The sequence below is a fragment of the Aquarana catesbeiana genome, linkage group LG01, assembly GCF_042186555.1.
Source record: "Aquarana catesbeiana isolate 2022-GZ linkage group LG01, ASM4218655v1, whole genome shotgun sequence".
Taxonomy (NCBI): Eukaryota; Metazoa; Chordata; class Amphibia; order Anura; family Ranidae; genus Aquarana; species Aquarana catesbeiana.
The window spans coordinates 259,759,926-259,783,722 of NC_133324.1; the positions used below are offsets into that span (position 1 = coordinate 259,759,926).

General features: G+C 42.7%; 1 long non-coding RNA gene across 1 annotated transcript in view; it reads right to left on the reverse strand.

Annotated features, from left to right (window-relative positions):
* Positions 1-1,402: 1,402 nt before the first annotated feature.
* Positions 1,403-23,797, reverse strand: part of LOC141127804 (uncharacterized) — a 92,958-nt gene continuing 70,563 nt past the window's right edge. The window contains exons 2-3 of the long non-coding RNA XR_012241595.1: positions 2,083-2,230; positions 1,403-1,545 (exon numbers count right to left, since the gene is read on the reverse strand). This is a non-coding gene — a long non-coding RNA (uncharacterized lncRNA). The remainder of the gene's footprint in view (positions 1,546-2,082; positions 2,231-23,797) is intronic.

Consider the following 23,797-nt stretch of genomic DNA (forward strand, 5'->3'; position numbering starts at 1 on the left):
AGAGTGCGCCTTTGGAGTATGTACAGCAAAGTGGCGTGTACTTTCCGCCATTCAGCTTGATGTGAAGAACGCTATGAAAGTCGTCCTAGCATGCTGCGTGCTGCATAACTTTTTAATTGTGATCGAGAGAGTCTCCACAGAACCTGCACCCTGCACCCTCAAACCCAGGACATGATATGCAACTCATGGACTTGCGCAGCTCTGCTAGAATTATAAACATCCAAAATCAGTTTGCCAATTTTTTTTGTTTTCCCTGCTGCTAGTTTGGCCTGGCAAGACCAATATATTTAGTTTAGTTTTTCTTGATATTAGCCTTTTAGTTGCTTACCTTGAATGTTTTCACAGATTAAAAAAAATGCAGATTTTCTTTTTCATTTCAATAAAGTTAAGTAAATTTAAATAAAGTTCATTACATTACAATAAATTTCAGATCTTTTTGCTTCTTTTTTTTAATTTGGTAATGGAAAATAATACAACCAAACATGATTTTAACAAATTACTTCTTTAATATAGTGTAACTTTAAAAAAAAAAAAAAAAGGTCAAAACTGTTAGCCAATATAACAACTGACTATCAACTGGCCAATCTGAGGTCAATAAAATGGGTGACAACTTAAAAAAAAACACAAATTTAATAAAAATAAAATCATAATTGTTCATAAACAGGATATTCACTCTGTGATTCCTGGCATGGTGATTTGGAGGGATTAGTGGTGCCAAATCAATGTCCCTGGTGTTGAGGCGGGCAGAAAGGGAACCTTGACCAGTGTGAGGGCTGCTAGAAGACAGGCTTGGCACGTTGGTGGAGTGGTATACTGGTAGCCCAGGAGGAGCAGTGGAAGAGGGACCTGACACATTGGTGGAGTGGTACACTGGTGGCGCAGGAGGAGCAGTGGAAGAGGGACCAGGCACTATTTCAGAATAGGTTGAATAATATCTTTGAACAGAAGAAGCAGTGCTTGAGATGTTGCCAAAAAGAGAAACTATAATGGGTGGTGTTGGCATTCCACTCCTTTACGCCACCCTACAGGCCAACACATATGTGTACATGTTCTCCATGCACTGCTTCTCCCGTTCAGCATCAAAATCTGAAAGCAGCATGAATGGGCTGCAACAGAAAGTCACACAAGGATGACTGTGATCCATAAACACATCGCCTTTGGTTCTCTTATTCAAATCAGCAATCAGCTGTACAATGCTTTGTTTCGTTTGGTTGCTGTTGTTGTCTGGATCACTCTGCCGACGATTACCACATCCACGACCACCACTGGAAGAGCGTGCATTGCGAACTGTATTTTCCTATGAAGAAAAAAGCAGATAATTGATTTTTACAAAAGGGATAGATAGATGGATAGATATATAGATAGATATGATTATTAGATAATAATATGAAATATACCTCCTAATTTTCCTGATCCATACTCCCAACTTCTGACAGCGTGGTCAGTGTGCTAAGATTTGGGGAAACAGTCGCCTGTGCAACATTTCCTTCCTTCTGATCAGCCTCCTCATCTGCCTCTGTCTCAGCATTGCAGTTTGGTGTGGTTCTAATAAAGATAACAGAAATGTTATTAGTTATTTTTAAAAAATTTTAAAAATATTAATGTTCATTTTTTGGTAAAAAATTACATAATATTTTTTAAAATTTACAAAATAAAGCTCTAAAAAATGGAATAAATTGAAAATTGAATTTTTAAAAAAATGTTTACAATATTTATTATTTAAAAATATTTTTAAAATGTAATAACATTTTAATACACATTTTTAAAAAAATGTAATTAAAAAAAATGAATAATTCATTAATATTAGTTAAAAATATTTAAACATTCTAATTTTAAAAATTAAATTCTATTTTTATTTTTTAAAAATCCACAAAATTTAACACTAATTTTAACAAATATAAAAAATTAATATTTTCATTTTTTTTTAAATATTTGATTATTTTAAAAATAAATACAGTTATTAAAAAAAAAAATCTTATAAAAAAGTGTAATGTTTAACAAAAAAAAAGTTACATAAAAATATACTCAATACCAATGCTACATCACCCCCACTGGTCCCTCCCTGCAATAAAAATGACTTACGCGCTCGACTTCATGGAGTGTCTTAGGAAAAGAAGCTCTTCTGCTAAAGGGTGCGGCCTAATATTTGAAGGTGCTCCAAGCAGCTTATCTTTTACTTCCCTCCTTATTCGGTCAATTAGTGACTTCCATCGAGTCTGCAAAGCCACAACTGAAAAAAAAAGGGACTTTTTAAGCATTTTTGAAACTATATACAACATACACATAAAATCATTACATTCATGCACACATATGCACTTACTTCGAGCTTTCTTCATCCTATGGGTCATTTCATCCCAGTCCTCCATTAGACCCCTTTCACACCGAGGGCGTTTTGCAGGCACTATAGCGTTAAAAATAGCGCCTGCAATCCGCCCTCAAACAGCTGCTCCATTGTTTCCAGTGTGAAAGCCCGAGGGCTTTCACACCGGAGCGGTGCGCTGGCAGGACGTCAGGAAAAGTCCTGCCAGCAGCTTCTTTGGAGTGGTGAAGGAGCGCTGTGTTTACCGCTCCTCCACCGCTGCTCCCCATTGAAATTAATTGCAGGTTTGTCAGGATAGACAGACACTGACCAGTGATATTAACCACTTCCCTACCCGGCCATAGTAAAATGACGTCCACAGATGGGATCTCCCATCCTGGGTGGACATCATATGACGGCCTGGGCCTGCGCCCGCCTCGTTGCTCAGGACCCAGTGCGTGTGCCCGGCGGCCGCGATGTCCGCCGGGCACCCGCGATTGCCCGTTAACCGGGCCGGACCGTGGATCTGTGTGTGTAAACACACAGATCCACGTCCTGTCAGTTGAGAGGAGACGGATCTGTGTTCCCAGTACAGAGGAACACCGATCGGTCTCCTCCCCTTGTGCGTCCCCTCCCCCTACAGTTATAATCACTCCCCTAGGAAACATTTAACCCCTCCTCTCCCCCTAGTGGTAACCCCTTCCCTGCCTGTCACATTTATACAGTAATCAATGCAATTATATAGCATTGATTGCTGTATAAATGTGAATGGTCCCAAAAATGTGTCAAAAGTGTCCGATGTGTCCACCATAATGTCGCAGTCACGGAAAAAAATTTCGCTATTACTAGTAAAAAAAAATAAATAAATATTTTTTTTTTTTTAAATGCCATAAATCTATCTTGTATTTTGTAGACGCTATAACTTTTGCGCAAACCAATCAATATACGCTTATTGCGATTTTTTTTACCAAAAATATGTAGAAGAATACGTATCGGCCGAAACTGAGGAAAACATTTTTTTTTTTTAAATTGGGATATTTATTATAGCAAAAAAGTAAAAAATACTGTGTTTTTTTCAAAATTGTCGCTCTTCTTTTGTTTATAGCGCAAAAAATAAAAACCGCAGAGGTGATCAAATACCACCAAAAGAAAGCTCTATTTGTGGGGAAAAAAGGACGTCAATTTTGTTTGGGTACAACATTGCACGACCGGGCAATTGTCGTTTAAATTGCGACAGCGCTGAAAACTAAAAATTGGTCTGGGAAGGAAGGGGGTGAAAATGCCCTGTATTGATCCGGTTAAACTGGGTAAAAACATCCTCGTGGGAGAACATCCCCAATAGCGATAAAATGCTATATGGATGGGGGAATAAAGGGAATGCAACGATCGGAAGGGAAAGACCCTAATGCAGACATAGGCAAACTAAACGCGCAGAGGTGAGAAAACACATCTCTGAGCGTAAATACTTTGCATAATGTTAAAAATAAACATAAATATAAACATAAAACTAAATTAACGGTATAAACAGTAGGCTTAAAAACAATGCTCAGATGGATATACCTGATATACATAAAAACAATATAATACAAAGAACCAAATGTATAATGTTTCACATAAAAAAGTGGTCAGGTGCAGGGAAAGAGCCTTATTCAGTTATTGAAATGAAAAACCGCAAGGTATGTATCAAATAAATAGATAGGGGATCAGTTAAAAATCAAAAAAAAATTATAAAAAAATATAAAAATAGAAACCACATGAGATGTAAAGCAGATGTCAAGATATATGATGGCTAATACGGAACAAAATAAGAATAAAAAAATGTATAAAGAATGATAAAATTATTATTAAAAATATATTATTAAAAATCACTGAGGAAATAATTGAGGTCAAATTCAATATTTAAGCCCAGGGGCGAGAATGTATCTAAAGTAAAAATCCATTTGGATTCCATCTGGCTCAAGGTTCTCACCTTGTGTCCCCCCCGCCAGTGTCTAATGTATGGTTCAATGCCCCAGAACTTCAAATGAGTGGGATCTTTATTATGGCACAGCAAGAAGCAGTTGGATACGCTGTGCTTGTCATAACCTTTTAGAATATTTTGGCTCTTTAATTCGCACTTTAAGAGGTCTTTTGGTACGGCCAATATATTGGAGGCCGCAGCTACACTCCAGGGCATAAACTGCCCCTTCAGTGTTGCAGCAAATAAAGTTTTTTACCTCATAGGTATCCCCCGTACTTGTAGATGAAAATGTAAAAACCTTTTCATTTGGGCGTTTAGTTCTCAGGCATGAGAAGCATCTTTTGCACGGAAAAAATCAATTTCCCGTAAAAAAGGAAAAAGTCTTCTTAGGTGGGTCTATAACATTTTTCACCACTATATCTCGGATGGTGGGAGCCCTTTTATATATAAACCTAGGGTTCTCAGAAAGAGTATCCTGTAGCTGTCTGCCAGCAAGATGTGCCAGTGACGTCTAATAATCTTTTCAATTTTCTTATGTTGCACACTGAAATCTAACACTAACGGAACCCCCTCTGTTGAACGTTTATGTGTCACCTTCTCTCTGATTAGTTTTTTTCCGGTCCATCTCCGATACTTCTACTGTCTTAGTATTAATAAGTTGATGATTATAGCCTTTCGAGGTAAATCTCTCTCCCATCTTCTCAGCCTGTTCAAGAAAAGTCTCTAACTTGGTACAGTTTCTTTTAAGCCGCATAAGTTGGCCTTTTGGGATGTTGAAAAGCCAGTTTTTGTGGTGACAGCTTTCTATTGGCAGATAGCTATTCCTGTCGACATTCTTAAAGTGCATCTGTGTACTAAATATAGAGTTTTCCTGTCTAATCTCCAAGTCCAGGAAGTTTATTTTATTTTTACTAATGTCCCTAAAAATCATTGATCGCCGCCATTACTAGTAAATAATAAATTATTAATAAAAATGCCATAAAACTATCCCCTATTTTGTAGACGCTATAACTTTTGCGCAAACCAATCAATAAACGCTTATTGATTTATTGATGCGTTTTTTTTTCCAAAAATATGTAGAAGAATACGTATCGGCCTAAACTGAGGAAAAAAAAATGTTTTAATATATTTTTTGTTTATAGTGCAAAAAATAAAAAACGCAGAGGTGATCAAATACCACCAAAAGAAAGCTCTATTTGTGGGGAAAAAAAGGACATCAATTTTGTTTGGGAGCCACGTGGCACGACCTCACAATTGTCAGTTAAAGCGACGCAGTGCCGAATCACAAAAAGTGCCAAATGGTTCGGGGCTTAAGTGGTTAACAAGCGTCAGAAAACAGCCCATAAACTTCACTGCTGATTAAAGTTCAAAAACACCCATGTGTGCATGGACACATAGGATAACATAGAATGGAGTTTATTGGCTGTTAAAAAAAAACTCCCAAACTCCAAAAAATAAACGTTTATGAGCTCCATTGTGAATGAAGCCTAATAGTTTTTTAAATGATCGATGCTCCCCACTGAAACCACTGCCTGTGGAAGAGAATTCCACATTTTAACCACTCTTACAGTAAAGAACCCTCTACACAATTTAAGGTTAAACCTTTTTTCTTCTAATTTTAGTGAATGACCACGTCTTATTAAATTCCTTTTCACGGAAAAGCTTTATCCCTATTGTGGGATCACCAGTATGGTATTTGTACATTGAAATCATATCCCCTCTCAAGCGTCTCTTCTCCAGAGAGAATAAGTTCAATGCTTGTAACCTTTTCTCATAACTAAGGTCCTCTAGTCCCTTTATTAGTTTTGTTGCCCTTCTCTGGACTCTCTCCAGTTCCAGAACATCCTTCCCGAGGACTGGTGCCCAGAACTGGACAGATACTCCAGATGAGGCCGGACCAGAGTCTTGTAGAGTGGGGGAATTATCGTTTTATCTCTGGAGTTAATCCCCTTTTTAATGCATTCCAATATTCTGTTTGCTTTGCTTGAAGCAGCTTGGCTTTGCATGTCGTTGCTGAGCCTATCATCTACTAGGACCCCAGGTCCTTTTTCATCCTAGATTCCCCCAGAGGTTCTTCCCCCAGTGAGTAGATTGCATTCATAATTTTGTCACCCAAATGCATTCATTTACATTTCTACATTAAACCTCATTTGCCATGTAGTTGGCCACCCCATTCATTTGTTCAGATCTTCTTGCAAAGTTTCCACATCCTGCAGAGAAGTTATTGCCCTGCTTAGCTTAGTATCGTCCCCAAATATAGAGATTGAACTGTTTACCCCATCCTCCAGGTTGTTTATGAACAAATTAAATAGGATTGGTCCCAGCACAAAACCCTGGGGACCATTCAGAGTATTCCCCATTTATCGCCACCCTCTGAACTCGCCCCTGTAGGCAGTTTTCAATCCATGTACTCACCCTATGGTCCATGCCAAAAGACCTTACTTTGTACAGCAAACGTTTATGGGGAACTGTATCAAATGCTTTTGCAAAATCCAGATACACCACGTCTATGGGCCTTCCTTTATCTAGATGGCAACTCACCTCCTCATAGAATTTTAATAGATTGGTTTGGCAAAAACGGTTCTTCATGAATCCATACTGATTACTGCTCATGATACTGTTGTTATTACTTAAATCTTTTATATAGTCCCTTATCATTCCCTCCATGAGCTTGCACACTATTGATGTTAGGCTAACTGGTCTGTAATTGATGTATCTGGGCCCTTTTTTAAATATTGGTGCTACACTGGCTTTTCTCCAATCAGCTGGTACCATTCCAGTCAGTAGGGATGAGCCAGATGTTCGAGACGAACGTAAGTTCGACTTGAACATTGGGTGTTCGCTAAACACAGAACATTATGCGGTGTTCACGGCAAATTCGAAAGCCGCGGAACACCATTAAAATCTATGGAACACTAATATTTTTCGGGAGCAGTTATTTTAATAAGCCCCCTACCCGCAGACCCCCACAACCACCGGGAAAGCGTTGTGGGAATGAGGCCCTTGTCACCATCAACATGTCCAAAATAAAAATAAGATGGCCTAGGGGTCCCCCCAAAATCTATACCAGACCCTGGTCTGTGGGCGGGGGGCTTATCGGAATCTGGAAGCCCCCTTTAACAAGGGGACCCCCAGATTCCGGCCTACCCCCCCATGTGAATTGGTAACGGATACATTGTACCCCTACCATTTCACAAAAAAAGTGTCAAAAATAGTAAAAAATACAGGAGACACTTTGGGACAGGTCCTTTATTAAAAAGTAAAAAAATAAAAAGTCCCACGATGTAGAGGCTCCCGCTGAGTGATGCTTCTTCTCGATGACAGCTGTTATATAGCTGAGAGCAGGGCCACTCGGTGACGTAAACGGGCAACCCCGCCTTCCTCTGACGTCACGTGAGGTCCTGTCATGCTTTTTTTCTATTACAAGGGATGTTTACATTCATTGTAATAGGAATAAAAGTGACACACTCTTTTTTTTTAAAGAACAGTGTAAAAGTAAAAAAAAAAAGGTAAAATAAATAAGAAAAAAAAATATTGTTTTTTTAAACACGCCCCGTTCCGCCGAGCTCGCGTGCAGAAGCGAACGCATACGTGAAGAGCCCCCACATATGAAAACGGTGTTCAAACCACACATGTGAGGTATCGCCAAGATCGTTAGAGTGAGAGAAATAATTCTAGCCCTAGATCTCCTCTGTAACTTAAAACATGCAACCTGTAGAATTTTTTATTGGTCGCATATTGAGATTTTTAAGGGTAAAAGTTTGTTGCCATTCCATGAGCGGGCGCAACTTTAAAGCGTGACATGTTGGGTATCAATTTACTCAGCGTAACATCATCTTTCACAATATAAAAAAAATTGGGCTAACTTTAGTGTTGTCTTATTTTTTAATTAAAAAAAGTGAATTTTTTTTTTAAAAAGTGCGTTTGTAAGATCGCTGCGCAAATACGGTGTGACATAAAGTATTGCAACGACTGCCATTTTATTCTCTAGGGTGTTAGAAAACAATATATATAATGTTTGTAGGTTCTAAGTAATTTTCTAGCAAAAAAAACAGATCTTAAATCCTTAAGTAGTTAAGGACCCCCCCGGGTGCAAGCCATCTGGTCCCGGTGATTTATTAATGTTAAGTTTTTAAAGTCTATTTCTAATTCTGTCTTCTGTTAGCCATGAAGGTGCTTCTTGTGACATGTCATGAGGATAAACATTGCAGTTTTGGTTACTGAAGCCCCCCGATTCCCTCGTAAAGACTGAGCAGAAGAATACATTTAATACCTTCGCCATTTCTCCATCCTTAGTAACCAGATTTCCTTCATCATTCTTTATGGGACCAATATGATCTGACCTCCCTTTCTTACTATTTATGTATTTAAAGAATTTCTTGGGATTTTTTTTACTCTCTTCCGCTATGTGCCGTTCCTGTTCTATATTAGCTGCCCTGATTGCACCCTTACATTTCTTGTTGCATTCTTTGTAAAGTTGAAATGCTGATGATGATCCCTCAGCCTTGTATTATTTAAAATGTATTTCCCATTGGGATGCACTGGCTAATGCCCTTATTTAATATGCTCTCAAAGCAACCCATTTTTCCTCCGTGTTCTTTGCTCCTAAGATTTTATCCCAATTATTATCTTCTAGCAAGAATCGTAGTTTAGGGAAGTTGGCTCTTTTGAAATTCAGTCTCTTTATATTTCCCTTATGTTTCCTATTTGTGTGATTTATACTAAAATGAATTGACCTGTGATCGCTCTTTCCTAAATTGCCCCGTATTTCCACATCCGTGATCAGGTCTGCATTGTTGGTAATCAGAAGGTCTAGTAACGCTTTGTTTCTAGTTGGTGCATTTACCATCTGACCCATGAAATTGTCCTGCAAGACATTTAGGAACTGGCGAGCCTTAGATAAATGCGCAGTTCCTTCCACCTAGTCTATGTCTGGATAATTAAAATCCCCCATTATAATGACACTTCCCATTCTTGCCACTACTCCAAATTGTGACAGGAGGTCCGCCTCCGCCCCTCCTCCCTCAGGTTAGGGGGCCTATAGCATACTCCCAGTATTACTTTCCGCTTAGTTTCCGCTCTTTATGCCTCTACCCATAAGGATTCCACCTCCTCCCTTCCTCCCTTAGTGATGTCATCTCTCACATTCACTTGTACATCATTTTTGATATACAGGCATACCCCTCCCCCTTTTTTACCCTCTCTATCACTGCGATATAGGGAATACCCTTGAATGGTTGCCAGACAATTATGAGAGCTGTCGAACCAAGTCTCTGTAATTCCTACAAAATCTAAATCCTCATCACCACAGTCAAAAATGAATGTGAACCTGACTCCACTAACCATTAAAAAGTCGGATGAAATTCTACTGGTACATAGCCCAATTTAAATATGTTAAAATGTGCAAGTGTGTGTGTGTGTCTGGATGCACAAACAAATAAATGGTAGCATAACTGATACATAATACATAATTACTCATTCAGAAGGCTTCTACTGCCCCTATGCTGATGGTCTTCAGTTGCATGTTATGCTATGATTGTAGTTGCTCGCACTATACTCAGTAACCCTCCTCCCACTGCAACTTGTATACTATACAATGATCTAGTATTTTTCTGGTTTTGTAATAATGTATTTTTTTCCTTTTTTTCAATCTATAATGTCATAAAGCACCTGACTGAGTACACCACACTCAGCTCAGGTAAATGTTTCTTTCCTTTTTTTGGGGGCTAACTTGGTCTTACCAACAAAATAAGTAAAAGAGACGTGGCCAATGGTGAGGGCCAGTGTGTGAATACCTAGAGCATGTCGAATTGCAATTACCCAGTAGCTATTGTGTTGTAACTTGGAGAGAAATGAAGAGGCTTACATAGGAGTGGGATGGGACAGATGTTAGAGCACATTAATCTAACAGGGCCTTTCTGTGGCTATGACATTAGTGCTGTTTACCAAAAACTTTGGGCCTTTTCAGCTGAAAGAGCTTTGCAACAGAAGACAAAAAAAATGCTATTTTGTAGACCTCGAAGAACGAGTATAATTTGAGCTCTTGTAAACATGAACTTATATTGACCTCCAGCAGGTTCGATGACTTTTTTTTTTTAAATATAGAAGGCGGTGTTTCTCAGGATTAATTGTTAAAAGTTTCCCAATGATGCTTTGTACAGAAAGTGATTGTGCCTGCAAGGGGAAGTGTGGCTAGGGGTCATGACACTGTAACTAGAGCCAAGCATTTAGTAGATCACTATCAATCGCTGGATGAACTTTTCATGGCATCCATAAAATGTACATATATTCTAATATCCCAGATAGGTGCAATTTTTAATTATAGCTTAAAGTGATTGTAAGGGTTTGTTTTTATTTTATTTTAAAATAACAAACATGTCATACTTACCTCCACTGTGCAGCTCGTTTTGCACAGAGTGGCCCCGGACATTCCTCTTCTGGGGTCCCCCGGCGGCTCTCGCGGCTCCTCCCCACATCTGATAACCCCACAGAGAATCGCTTCCGAGGGGGTTATAGGGTTGCCACCTTTTCCTTGAGTGAAACCCGAACACTTTAGCGGTGCACAGCAATCTTTTTTATAGTATGAACTATACATATAATTTGAATTAAATAACATTTCTAATCAAATGAAGTTAATCACAAGAGTCCCCCTTTACATCAGAGTCCACAGAGTTCCCCTTTTACTTCTGAACTCACAGAGTTCCCTTACACTGTAAGGGGGGACTCTGCAGACTCTGATGTAAGAGAGAACTCTGGGGACTCTAACATAAGGGATGCTCTGGGAACCCTGATCTAAGGGGGAACATCGGGAACTCTGATGTACAGAGAGGACTCTGATGTAAGGGGGAACTCTGAGAACCCTGATTTACCTTAGTGTACTCACTCAGAGGCAGGAGAGAGAAGGGGGTAGACTTCAGTCACAGACAGGGATGGATGGTGAGCTCACTCACCCCTTTGTGATGTAGCTGAGGCTGTTGGAGTGTGGGTAGACACAAAGCGGTAGGGGCGGGAGGAAGAGGAGCAGATCAAGCCCTCTCTCCTCTCCCATCTGTGTGTGTGGGGGGGTTGTTAGTGCTGGCTTTGGGCAGTGTGAAAGAGAGTGTAACAGACATTCTCAGCTTACACAACTGCAACCCCATAGTCTGGTCTGAATAATATGTCCAGGTTTCAGAAGGTCTTAAACCCGAACCCATGATTCCGAACTGTCCGGGTGAATCCCGGACAGGTGGCAGCCCTAGGGGGTTACCTTGCGGGCGCACTCCTGAGTCCAGCATTCAGCGTCCATAGCTGCCGAATGTATGACTTAGCCCTGCCCCCGGCACCCGCGTCATTGGTTTTGATTGACAGCAGCGGAAGCCAATGGCTACGCTGCTATCAATCTATCCATTCAAGAGCCGAGAACCCCGGGCAGAGAGACAGCGCGTTCCCGGCGGGTCAAGTTTCAGGGCTCAGGTAAGTAAAGCGGGGGGCTGGGGGCTGGGGGCCGGTCACTGCCAGGTGTTTTTTCACCTTAATGCATAGGATGCATTAAGGTAAAAAAACACAAAGGTTTACAACCTCTTTAAGGTTTTGTATTTGTTGTTGAACTTTCAAACTGCAATCGTCAAATGCACTGTTATGTGTTTTCCAATTGCAAGCACAATTTGTGGACAAGGGAAAATACATTGGGGTTGATTTACTAAAGGTAGAGAGGCTGCTCACCTAGAAAATGTAACGTTCACTTATTAAATAAAGTGAACCTGTGTTCCCATTGATTATGCAATCATTGTGAGGGTAATTAGTAAAAAAGGATTTTTGCTATGTAATTTGGTATTCTAAGTAAACACAGTTTAACTTAAAGTGGAACTTCAGTTTCTCAGTCAACATTGACAATTTGTAATCTTTATGCTGCTAGCATTAGTAAATAGATAGGCCATTATATCATATTTACTTGTTTTAAACTTTTTTTTTTACAATTCTTCAGTTACTTCCTGGTTTCCATGCATAGGCAAATAAGGTTATAGATACTAGGAGTCTTCAGGAGGGGTTTCATTAGCTAAGCACACTTTCCTGCCTGCGTGCCTAAGCTAAAGACAGATGGATACCAGGAAGTAAATGCTACATTAATCATGTGCCCTTACTTAAGATGGTCATAGACAGAAACGCGAGGGGTGGTTTTCAAAGTTATTTCTCAGAAAAATAAAGCATGGAGACATAGATAGATGGGTAAGTTTACTTTGAATAATACAAATTATGCATTATTGATGTGTGGTGCTTAGATGCAGTGTCGTTCCACTTTAAGCTGGCTATACATGGATCAAAATTTCGATCCATGTGTGGCTGTTCCCATTTGAGAGGAGTTGATCACTAATCCACTCTTCCCAAGTGGGACCGTCTGTATATTTTTGCTTGATCAGTGCTTGCAGGCAATTAGTTGCAACACCAATCAGTGTACTGTGGCAGTGAAGCAGTTGCGCTGGCAGAACAATGCAATGCCTGTACGGCATTGGAAAAAGTCCCACATGCTGCATTTTTGGTGGGAATGGCATTTCCTTAAAACACGTATAAAAATATATAGCAGTCAGCACTGATTAAAAAAAACATTAATGCATGTATTTTCAAATGTATATTGTGAAATCAGGTCCTAAAGGGCCAGTAAAGGTGCCTATGGACAGGCTCAGTATGTCTCTGTATACATCAAGTGGCAGCCTGACGATGCATGAGGGGAACTTGATCCCAGCAGATATTCCTGATACACTGGGTTCTCAGTAAAGTTGCTACATTTCAGTTAGGCCGGCCATACACGGTTTGAATCTTGGCCGCTTCAGGAGAAACCGGTCGAGATTCACACTGTTTATGGGCACGCTAAATGTCCAAGTTGATCTATCGATCAACTTGGGTACAACCAGTCTGCTGGATTATTGCTAGCGGCTGCTATAGCCGCTAGCTGTAATCACTGTCTTCTCCCGGCAGGGACGGTTTCTAGTAGAAGACAACGGCCCAGTAGGAGGGATTCTCGCATCAACACTGTATTGGTGGGGGAATCAAGCTAACTTCTTTCCTGCAACCCATGGTTGCAGGAAAGGAATTCACTCTATGTATGGCCGTACTAAATTCTCCATTGTTCTTGGTTGATACAGCAGAGATAGTGATGTGTTGCATGTTACAGCCTATATCAGATCCACCAAACCTGTGCTGAACTTTGAATGTTCCTTCATGAGCTTAGAAACCACCATATGGACAAAATGCATTCACATAAATTGCAAAACATGAAAAAAATGCACCTATAATGCTATCAATACTTTTAAAAAACATATTTAAAAGGGCATAGGAAAAAATGGACCCTAAAATGTTGTCCTGTAGCTGCTCTCACAGAGTATGGCTTTGTAAAGCCAAAGAAAGCAATATTTGACGTTCTCTGCCAGCCAGAGTAACTGACTAAAGTATTTTGTATAGCAAACCTGCTCATTAGCATTGGAAGTAAAACTTGTCTAAGCAGTTCTCACACCTTTCAGAGGAACAAATGGAATATCTTAAGTGTATAGCCTGTTTAATGAGAACAGATACTAATACATACTGTACGATAGCATCCTTTCCCTTCAAATGATGGAAGCTGCAATAAAAGTGCCACAAGCAGGATTTTACAGGGAAAGTGTTGAGATAGAACTATAAGAGCTGCCATTGCTACATGACCATCTGCCATATTTAGTAAAATGAAGATTAGACTAGGGATGCTGATCTTGCACATCTCTGTAACACGTGTGACAAAATTCGTACCTCATTGGTAGTGCCAAACAGTGAGTTTACTCCACACCAGAAGTCAATTTCAGGACTTTATATACCCACTTTTATTTAAAACAAAGCAAAAAGCTCACACTTGAATAGTTTACCATGCAGGGAGTTTTCACTATCAACGCAACAAAACATAGAATTCAGCCTCATGGCTCTCTTTGCAGCTTCACTGCTCAGGCCTCCTGCCTTGGTCCTCCAGACCGTCAAACACACAACCTCAGTGCTCGTGTACAAAGCGCTGTGGCTTGAATGCTTCTCCTGCAGCTCCCAGCTGCTACATCCTCACATGCTCGGGCCCTTGTCTGTCCTGACCTGAACAGTATGGTGCGATGTGCACCTCACAGCTCCCATCACACACTGACCCTGTTGGCTCTGGCTCTAACATGAATGCAGCACACATCCGCATTATTAGTGTGCTTGAGTCCTGCAAAATCTGGCCTAGATCGCCATTTTAAGCACAGGCTCAACCTGCCACATACCCCCCCCTGTTCTGCACCTGTGAGGGAAACACACCCACTCTTCATACTAACACTTCTGCGCCTGCTACCACCCCCAGGGGTCCAAACCTGTCTGACCTTTCAAAAGGGGCACTCTACCCACATCTTTTTCCAGGTATACTTCCACAAGCATTTGTTCCTGACCCTTGGGGTCCCACTGATCTCTCTACCATCCCCAGGACTACTTTCCCGGAACTGAAGGGGGCCTAGTCCTATTGCATCTGTCAGGGGACCACTCCCCTCACTACCTGTATCAACTTTAACCAGCACCATCTGTTTTTCAGGTTCGCTAATACCTGTGTGGTTACCCTTGGCAACCAATTTTTCAGCAATCCAGAACTCATTATTGTTAATATCATCAGGAACTCTTGTCCCATTGTTTGCTAGGACAGTGTCTGAGGAGGGACCACATACAGGCAAGCAGTTATATACTTTCCTTGAGCTAATAATGGATATTGAAGTGAAAGCATACTACAGCTGCCCCTAAAAACTAATTTTATATAGTTAGCGCCAAGTTACATATGTATGTGCACAACTACAGACCTAGTTCATCACAGCAATGCTGAAGGACAGAGGTGAGTATGTATGTTTATTTCTTTGAAATCCCACACTTCTTCTTTAACATTTATCATATAACCTACCCTTATTGCTTTGACCCTAACATTTAACCAAATTCATAACCAGAGTCTTTAAACAATTGCCTCCCGCCCACCGTCAAATGACGGCAGAACGGTGTGGCTCTCGTTCTGGGACAACGTCATATGACGTGTTCCTGGGACAGGGGTCCCGCGACCGAAACCGAGAGACTCCGATCTCGGCCGTGGCTCTTTGCCCATGTGATCGGCTGTGTCCAATCACAGCCGATCACAAGTAAATAAGGACTTGCCGTTTATTGGCTCTCCTCATCTCACACTGCCAGAATGTGAGGTGAGGAGAGCCGATCAGTGGCATCTCCTCACAGGGAAGATGTGTAAAGCTTATAATACTAAACCTCAAAATGTGGAATTTTAAAGGCAATTGAAAAAAGATAATACATTGTTTAAAAAACATATATAGTTTTATTATAAATTGAACTGAATAAAAATTCCAAGAATGGAAGCAACAGATGTGTAAAGGTAATCAGGGCACCGATCATCAGTGCCCTGATTACAACACAGCCCCAGCAGTGTCCATTCATAATGCCACTATGTGCCCATCAGTGACACCAGTCTCTGCCTATCAGTGAGGCAAATTTGTGCACATTAGTTATGCCAATCAGTGCTGCCTTTCAGTGCCCATCAGTGCCTGCCCATCAGTGCTGCCCATCAGTTCCCATCAGTGCCGCCCATCAGCGCTGCCTATAAGTGCCCATCAGTGCCACCAGCTAGTACTGCATATTAGTGCCACCTATCAGTGCCCATAAGTGCTGCATATTAGTGCCTCCTCATCAGTGCCACCCCATCAGTGCCACCTCATCAGTGCCCATCAGTGCCTCCTCATCAGTGCCCATCAGTGCCTCCTCATCAGTGCCCATCAGTGCAGCCTATCAATGCCCATCAGTGTAGCCTCATCAGCGCACATCAGTGAAGGAGAAAAATTAATTGTCTGACAGACACTAAGAAAAACGTTTTTTTTCCCACACTTTTTGGTATTTTTTTAGCAAAAAAAAAAAAATTAAAAACCAGCGGTGATTAAATACCACCAAAAGAAAGCTCTATTTGTGAGAAGAAATGATAAAAAAATGAATTTGAGTATAGTGTTGCATGACCGCGCAATTGTCATTAAAAGTGCGACATCGCTGAAAGCTGAAAAATGGCCTGGGCAGAAATCGTCCAGTATTGAAGTAGTTTATGTAGTAATAAGTAGTATATGTCGTTTTTTGGATGTAAGGCATGGTTAAGACACCTGTCATTTTTTTTTTTTTTGCTCTGTATTTTTCTTCTCGGAGCTTTCTCCTTATTTCCTGTCCCAAAGAAACAGCAGTAAGTACGAGGTTACTGGACTGGAGGTTGGAGGAGGAGGAGAAGGGGGAGGGAGATTACCCATTTTGGGACCCCTGTCCCACATATGGTTGAACTGCGAGGAATATCTGGATACACATTATTGCAGTCCATGGGGAGGAATTAGGGTCATGATGTATGAAAATGCACTATTGTATGATTATTTAAAATCAATTTTGTTACTCTATTTAGATGGCAGTAATTCAAGTCTGTTAGCTCCTGATGAAGAGGACCATGTCCATGAAACGCGTTGAGCAGAAAGACTTGCTATAAATTACTGCAATGGTTTAAAATGACCGTTTTATAGTTGTATTTTATTATATGTTTACCATACTTCTTTATAAGAAATGAAATAAAATGTTACAAATTTCACTGAGACGTGCCTCAAAAGTCCCATATGTTACTACAGATACTTTTTTGATTTAGGGATGTGGCATGCAAATTGAACTATCTTTGATCGACTCAGTAAGTACGAGGAGCTTTCTAAAAAATGGGGGTTATTCCCTTTTAGATAGTGGTCATCTAACTCTGGGATCCTAGGAAAGCTGAGAATCTCAAAACTTGTGAGAAAATGCACCAGCATTTGCAGGAGTGCATTCTTGTGGGATATGAGATCTTCAGCTTTTTTAGAATCCTGTACGAAGACGCAGTGACATCAAAAGCTGATGTCTGGGATTAGTATTGGTGTAGTGACAAGTATAATTTAACATATGGAAATATTACCATTTAATTGAACAAATCCATCTCAACTTTATTCTTGGATTCATTTTAATAGGAAAGCACCTCTTTTCTATATTATTGTAGTTTTTATGACAGGTACTTATATAGTGTCGTTATTTTACACTTTTCTTTAACAAGCAGAAAGTTTTATTGATTATAAAACAGACAAATACAAACTGAGCAGCATGATAACTATACAGGAAACAAACAGGGAAAACATGAGTACAATCCACCATCATCTAATACAAAGTCGCTAGCGAAGGAGTTACATCTGAGAATGAATACAAAGGAGCCCCAAGCAAGCTAACATGGATAACCTACCGGCTGGCTTATCAAAAAAAGTCTAATAAGCAACTAATCAAAGAGTTTCCCTATGTTCATACCTATGCGTTTCTTAGTGCATTTTGCAGTTTGCAGAAACGCACTACAGTCCATTTAACATGGTTACCTACGGTACTAGTTCACATCTATGCGTGTTGCGGCTGGTGTGTTTTTGGAAAAGGTCGGGGACTTTTTTCCCGCGATTTACGGCTAATAGACTTCAATGGAGCTGCACCAGAAACGCAAGTGGTGCATTTTTTTATTTTACCACTGTATATAGCTGGTTGCTAAGCAGGGGACCAGGAAGCCGGCCACCGTGTCCTTAGCAACCGATGAGTCATCATCAGTCAGCGAGGATCCCCGCTGAAAGCTGAATGTAAAAAAAAATTTGCAGGCAAAAAAATCACACGTCACAAGGGGTGGGATCTCTGAGCGACGTCATTGGGTGGCCACGCCCCATGCCTATATAAAAGGCACCGAATGGGGAACATAACAACAGGGGAAGACAGCTTTGCGGCAAGACCAGCTTCTCTTTTGTTTTTAGCAGGTAACCGGCAGCGGCGAAGAAGAAGAAGACGGGGACACGAGGAGGGTGAGGAAGTGGAAGAAGAAGAAGAAGGCGGCGGTGGCGAGAAGGAGGAAGAAGACGATGATGAAACTGGGAGATGACAGCTCGGGGAGAAAATGGTGGTGGAAGAAGACGAGGGCACCGGGAGAGAAGACACCGGGAGAGACGACACCAGGAGAAACGGCGGCTCAGAGCTATTTTACTAATAAAAGAATTGTCAAAAACTGGCTCTTGGTTTTTTTTTACTTTTCACTGCTTTTTTGGTGAATGGCTAGGGGTACGATGTACCCGATACCCATTCACATAGGGTGGGGGACCGGGATCTGGGGATCCCCTTGTTAAAGGGGGCTTCCAGATTCTGATAAGCCCCCTGCCCGCAGACCCAGACAACCACCGGCTAGGGTTGTCGGGAAGAGGCCCTTATCCTCATCAACATGGGGGCAAGGTGCTTTGGGGTGAGGGGGCACAGAGCCCCCCCTGCCCCAAAGCACTCATCCCCCCCATGTTGAGGGCATGCAGCCTGGTATGGTTACAGGAGGGGGGCGCTCGCTTGTCTCCTCCCTTTCCTGACCTGCCGGGTGGCACACTCAGATAAGGGTCTGGTATGGATTTTGGCGGGGACCCCATGCCCTTTTTTTTATTTTAGCGTGGGGGGTCCTCTCCGAATCCATACTAGACCTGAGAGGCCTGGTATGGACCTGGAAGGGGGACCCCACACCATTTTTTTCATGAATTTTTTTGCCGGCAATTTTTTTTTTATATTCAGCTTTAAGTGGGGAATCCCACTGACAGATGATGACTCATCGGTTGCTAAGGACGCGCTGGCCGGCTTCCCAGCCTCCTCCTTAGCAACCGGCTTTATACAGTGTGTTTTACAGTGTGTTTAACCACTTCAATACCAGGCACTTTCTGCCCAGGACAATTTTCAGCTTTCAGCGCTGTCGCACTTTGAATGACAATTGCGCGATCATGCTACACTGTACTCAAACAAAAATTGTATTATTTTGTTCCCACAAATAGAGCTTTTTTTTGGTGGAATTTGATCACCTCTGCGGTTTTTATTTTTTGCTAAACAAACTAAAAAAGACCAAAATTTGTGAAAAAAAACGTTTTTCTTTGTTTGAGTTATAAAATGTTGTTTTCTCCTTCACTGACGGGCACTGATGAGGCGGCACTGATGGGCACTGATGAGGCTGCACTGATGGGCACTGATGAGTTGGCACTGATAAGGTGGCACTGATGAGGAGGCACTGATATGTAGAATCAATGGGCACTGATAGGTGGCACTGATATGCAGCACTGATGGGCACCGATAGGCGGCACTGATGGGCACTGATAGATGGCACTGATGGGCACTGACAGGCTGCTGTGATGGGCACTGACAGGCGGGTGTGATGGGCACTGACGGTCGGCACTGATTGGCACTGATAGATGGTACTGATTGGCACTGACAGGTGGCACTGATGGGCAGCACTGATGATGAGGTACTGACAGGTTTTACTGCTGGGCACTGATTGGCACTGTGATGGGCACTGACTGTCACTGTGGTGGGCACTGTCATCCGTTTTTTTTTATGGGGCACTAACTGGCAGCTTATGGGCATTTTTTAGCAGCTGTGGTGGCACATCTGATGGAGCTGTGCTGATAATCAATGTGCTGATTATCAGCACAGACCCTCCTGTTTACCGGCACTTCCTGGTTCTCGCGATTATCAACTGTTATTGGTCACAGCTCATTGCCAACGGGCATGTCATCCTGCTGGGCTTCATATGATGCCCAGTCAGGATAACTGAACCACTTCACGGCCGTCAATCTGAAAAAAAAACACAAAATGCATGAAAACTGCATGAAAAAAACACATAAAAAATGCTGGTTTATAAATGCAAAATGCACTGAAAAACACATTAAATGCAGCTGCATAGGTGTTAACCTAGACTTAAGTCAACGTGAAGGACTTTAAAATTATATAAGGTGGGGTCCCAGACAATCAGAGATTATGGGGCCACACAGTATACACACACACAGTATACAATCACACAGTATACACATACATGTGCACACAGTATACACAGACAGATGTAAAAAAAACACAGATTTATACATACTGTCCCTGGTTTTTCTGAGGCTGGCAACCCTAATGGGGCCCCCTAGTGGCCCAGGGCCCTCGGGCAGTGCCCGAGTGGCTTAATGGTCAGTCCGCCCCTGGTCTCAAACCTTTTGCAGACTCTAATGCCACGTACACACGAGCAGACTTTTCGACCGTGGGTGGGCTTCATCGGACCTGCAGCAGACTTTTTCGGTCGAAAATCTGACAGACTATAGATTTGGAACATGTTTCAAATCTTTACGTCGGAACTCCGCCGGACCCAGTTCCTATTGAAAAATCCGCTCGTCTGTATGCTAGTCCGACAGACGAAAACCGACAGTTGGGCAACTATTGGCTACTGACTATGAACTTCCTTATTTTAGTCCGGTCGTACGTCATCACGTACAAATCCATCGGACTCTGACCAGCTTCCCTGTCCCTGCTGAAGAAAAGCATCCCCACAACATGATGCTGTCACCACCATGTTTCATGGTGGGCATGGTGTGTTCAGGGTGATGTGCAGTTAGTTTTCCACCGCCATGCTGGACGCTCGCAGGTCACTCAGCTGTGTTAGAAAAGCGAATGACTATTCGCTTTCCTAACACTAAACCTCTTTCCACTAATCAGGTGCTCGGATCTGTTACCCGTCACTTGATTGGCTGAAACGAGAGGCGCTGTGATTGGATGCCAGGCTTCCAATCATAGCAGAGGATGGGAAGAGAGGAAGGAAGAAGACATCGAGGAGCTGTCCCACCGAGACAGGTAAGTGCAGACAGTGGGCCGGCGGGGGGCACAGTGGGAGCAATTGATGGGCACAGTGGCGGCAATTGATGGGCACAGTGGCTGCGTTTGATGGCACAGTGGCTGCGTTTGATGACAGTGGCGGCAATTGATGGGCATAGTGGCGGCAGTTGATGGGCACAGTGGCTGCGTTTGATGGCACAGTGGCTGCGTTTGATGGGCACAGTGGCGGCAATTGATTGGCACAGTGGCTGCGTTTGATGGCACAGTGGCAGCGTTTGATGGGCACAGTGGCTGCGTTTGATGGGCACAGTGGCTGTGTTTGATGGCACACCGGCTCCCGATCAGCGCTCTCAGCCAATGGCTGAGAGCGCTGACCGCAGTGTCCTGGCATGCAGGGGGGTTGCCTATTCCCCTGTCAGAACATGATAGCGCAGCAGTGGAGATCGCTGTACTAACATCGGATTGTTAGTCCGGAGCTCCAACCTGAGCCATCAGGGTTTTTTTCCTTCAAAGCACTATCAGATAGAGCTTTCTTTTGGTGGTATTTAATCACAACTGGGGCTTTTATTTTTTATTAAATAAACAAAATAATACCAAACATTTTGAAAAAAAAAACATTTTTATTAGTTTATGTTATAAAAATTTTGCAAATAAGTCATTTTTCTTTTTTGTGCTGATGAGGCTGCACTGATGGGCACTAAAAAGCTGCACTGATATCACCATGACAGCCAGGCACAGTGGCGACAATTGATGGGCACAGTGGCTGCGTTTGATGAGCACAGTGGCTGCGTTTGATGGCACAGTGGCTGCGTTTGATGGCACAATGGCTGCGTTTGATGACACAGTGCCTGCTTTTGATGGTACAGTGGTGGCAATTGATGGGCACAGTGGCTGCAATTGATGGTACGGTGAGGCTGCAATTGATGGGGTTTTTTTCAGAATTTTTCAGTTTGTTTGCGCCCCCCAAAAATTTTGAGCACCAGCTGCCACTGGTTAAAGTGAACCTGAGTCCAGACTATGAACATTAAACTATTTACATATTTTTAACGTGTAGTAAAATATAATAACAGCAAGCAATCCCTAACATCTCTAGCTACTGTTAAATTGAAGTTATTCAGTCTCAAAGATCCTCAAAGATCACAACAAAGACTAGGGCTCATTCACACCATATCAAAAGTTTTCTATGTGCCCTATGCACACTATAATGCTGTGATGAGATGTGGTGTTAAAAGTAAGAAAAAAAGTAAGCAATGCGCCCCTCACTGTGCTATACAGCATACACTAGTGCACATGTGCATTTTAGCGTGCAGGCTGGTGTGAGTGAAGCTCAAAATTGTACTTCAGTAATTTCTAACAACTTGAAACACCTACTGGTTGTTTACATTAGAAGATCTGCTTGCAGAAAAAGAAAAGATTTTTAGTGCTTCTGGCATGAATTTTGAAAGTTAATTTCTCTAAGGCCCCTTTTACACGGACGGATAGAATGGTGCTTTTAGCTGCGGATTTTCTAATTTTCTACCGCAGCTAAAAGCACACAATGCTTTCCTATGGCCCCATTCACACACTGTGTTTAGCTGCGAATTAGATACATGCGGTTCTGTGCGGATAGAAAAAATAGAATTGACTGCATCCAGGTGCGATTTAGCGCAGCTATCTGCACATAACCGCAGGTAATCGCAGTGCACTGTGTCAGCTGCGGATAACAGCGCCGAGCTGCTCATCAGGAAAGGAAAAATAATTTTTCCTTTCCCAATTAGCGACAAGCATGGGGATCCGACTCGGATCCCCGCCAATGCCCGGCACTGTTTGGTATGAATCTTGAGGGGGAACTCCACGCCAAATTTTAAATAAAAAAATGGCGTGGGTTCCCCCGCAGGGGCATACCAGGCCCTTCGGTCTGGTATGGATTTTAAGAGGAACCCCTACGCCGAAAAAACTGCGTGGAGTCCCCCCAAAATCCATACCAGACCCTTATCTGAGCACACAGCCCGGTCGGTCAGGAAAGGGGGTGGGGACGGGCGAGCGCCCCCCCTCCTGAGCTGTACCAGGCCGCATGCCCTCAACATGGGGGGTGGAGCTTTGGGGGAGGGGGGCGGCCCAGGGACTGTGATGGCATAAGGGGGCAGGGTCACCGCCTATATAAGTCAGAGCGGTGCGCCCAGAGTGCATTCCAGCCGGAGAGAGCGTCGTGTCAACATCAGAAGAAAAGAAGAGGGAAGAAGGCAGAAGGCAGCAGACCGGGCTCCTCCGCTGGCAAAAGAGCGGCAAAAGAGCAGAAGATAGCTAAGGAGCCTGGCAGAAGACCCGGAGAGCGCGAAGAAGAACCGGAGAGACCCCCGAAGTCGGAAGAAGACCCCCGAAGCCGGAAGAAGACCCTCGAAGCCGGAGGAAGACCCCCAAAGTCGGAAGAGGACCCCCGAAGCCGGAAGAAGACCCCCGGAGCTGTCTAATAAATTACTTTAAAAATCTGTGTAGTGTTTTTTTTTATTGACACTTTTTCCCTAGGTGAATGGGTAGGGGTACCATGTACCCCATACTCATTCACATAGGGTGGGGGGCCGGGATCTGGGGGCCCCCTTATTAAAGGGGGCTCCCGGATTCCGATAAGCCCTCCGCCCGCAGACCCCGACAACCAACGGCCAGGGTTGTCGGGAAGAGGTCCTTGTCCTCATCAACATGGGGACAAGGTGCTTTGGGGTGGGGGGGCTGCAGGGCGCCCCCCTCTCCCAAAGCTCCCACCCCACATGTTGAGGGCATGCGGCCTGGTACGGCTCAGGAGGGGGGGCGCTCGCCCGTCCCCACCCCCTTTCCTGACCGACCAGGCTGCGTGCTCGGATAAGGGTCTGGTATGG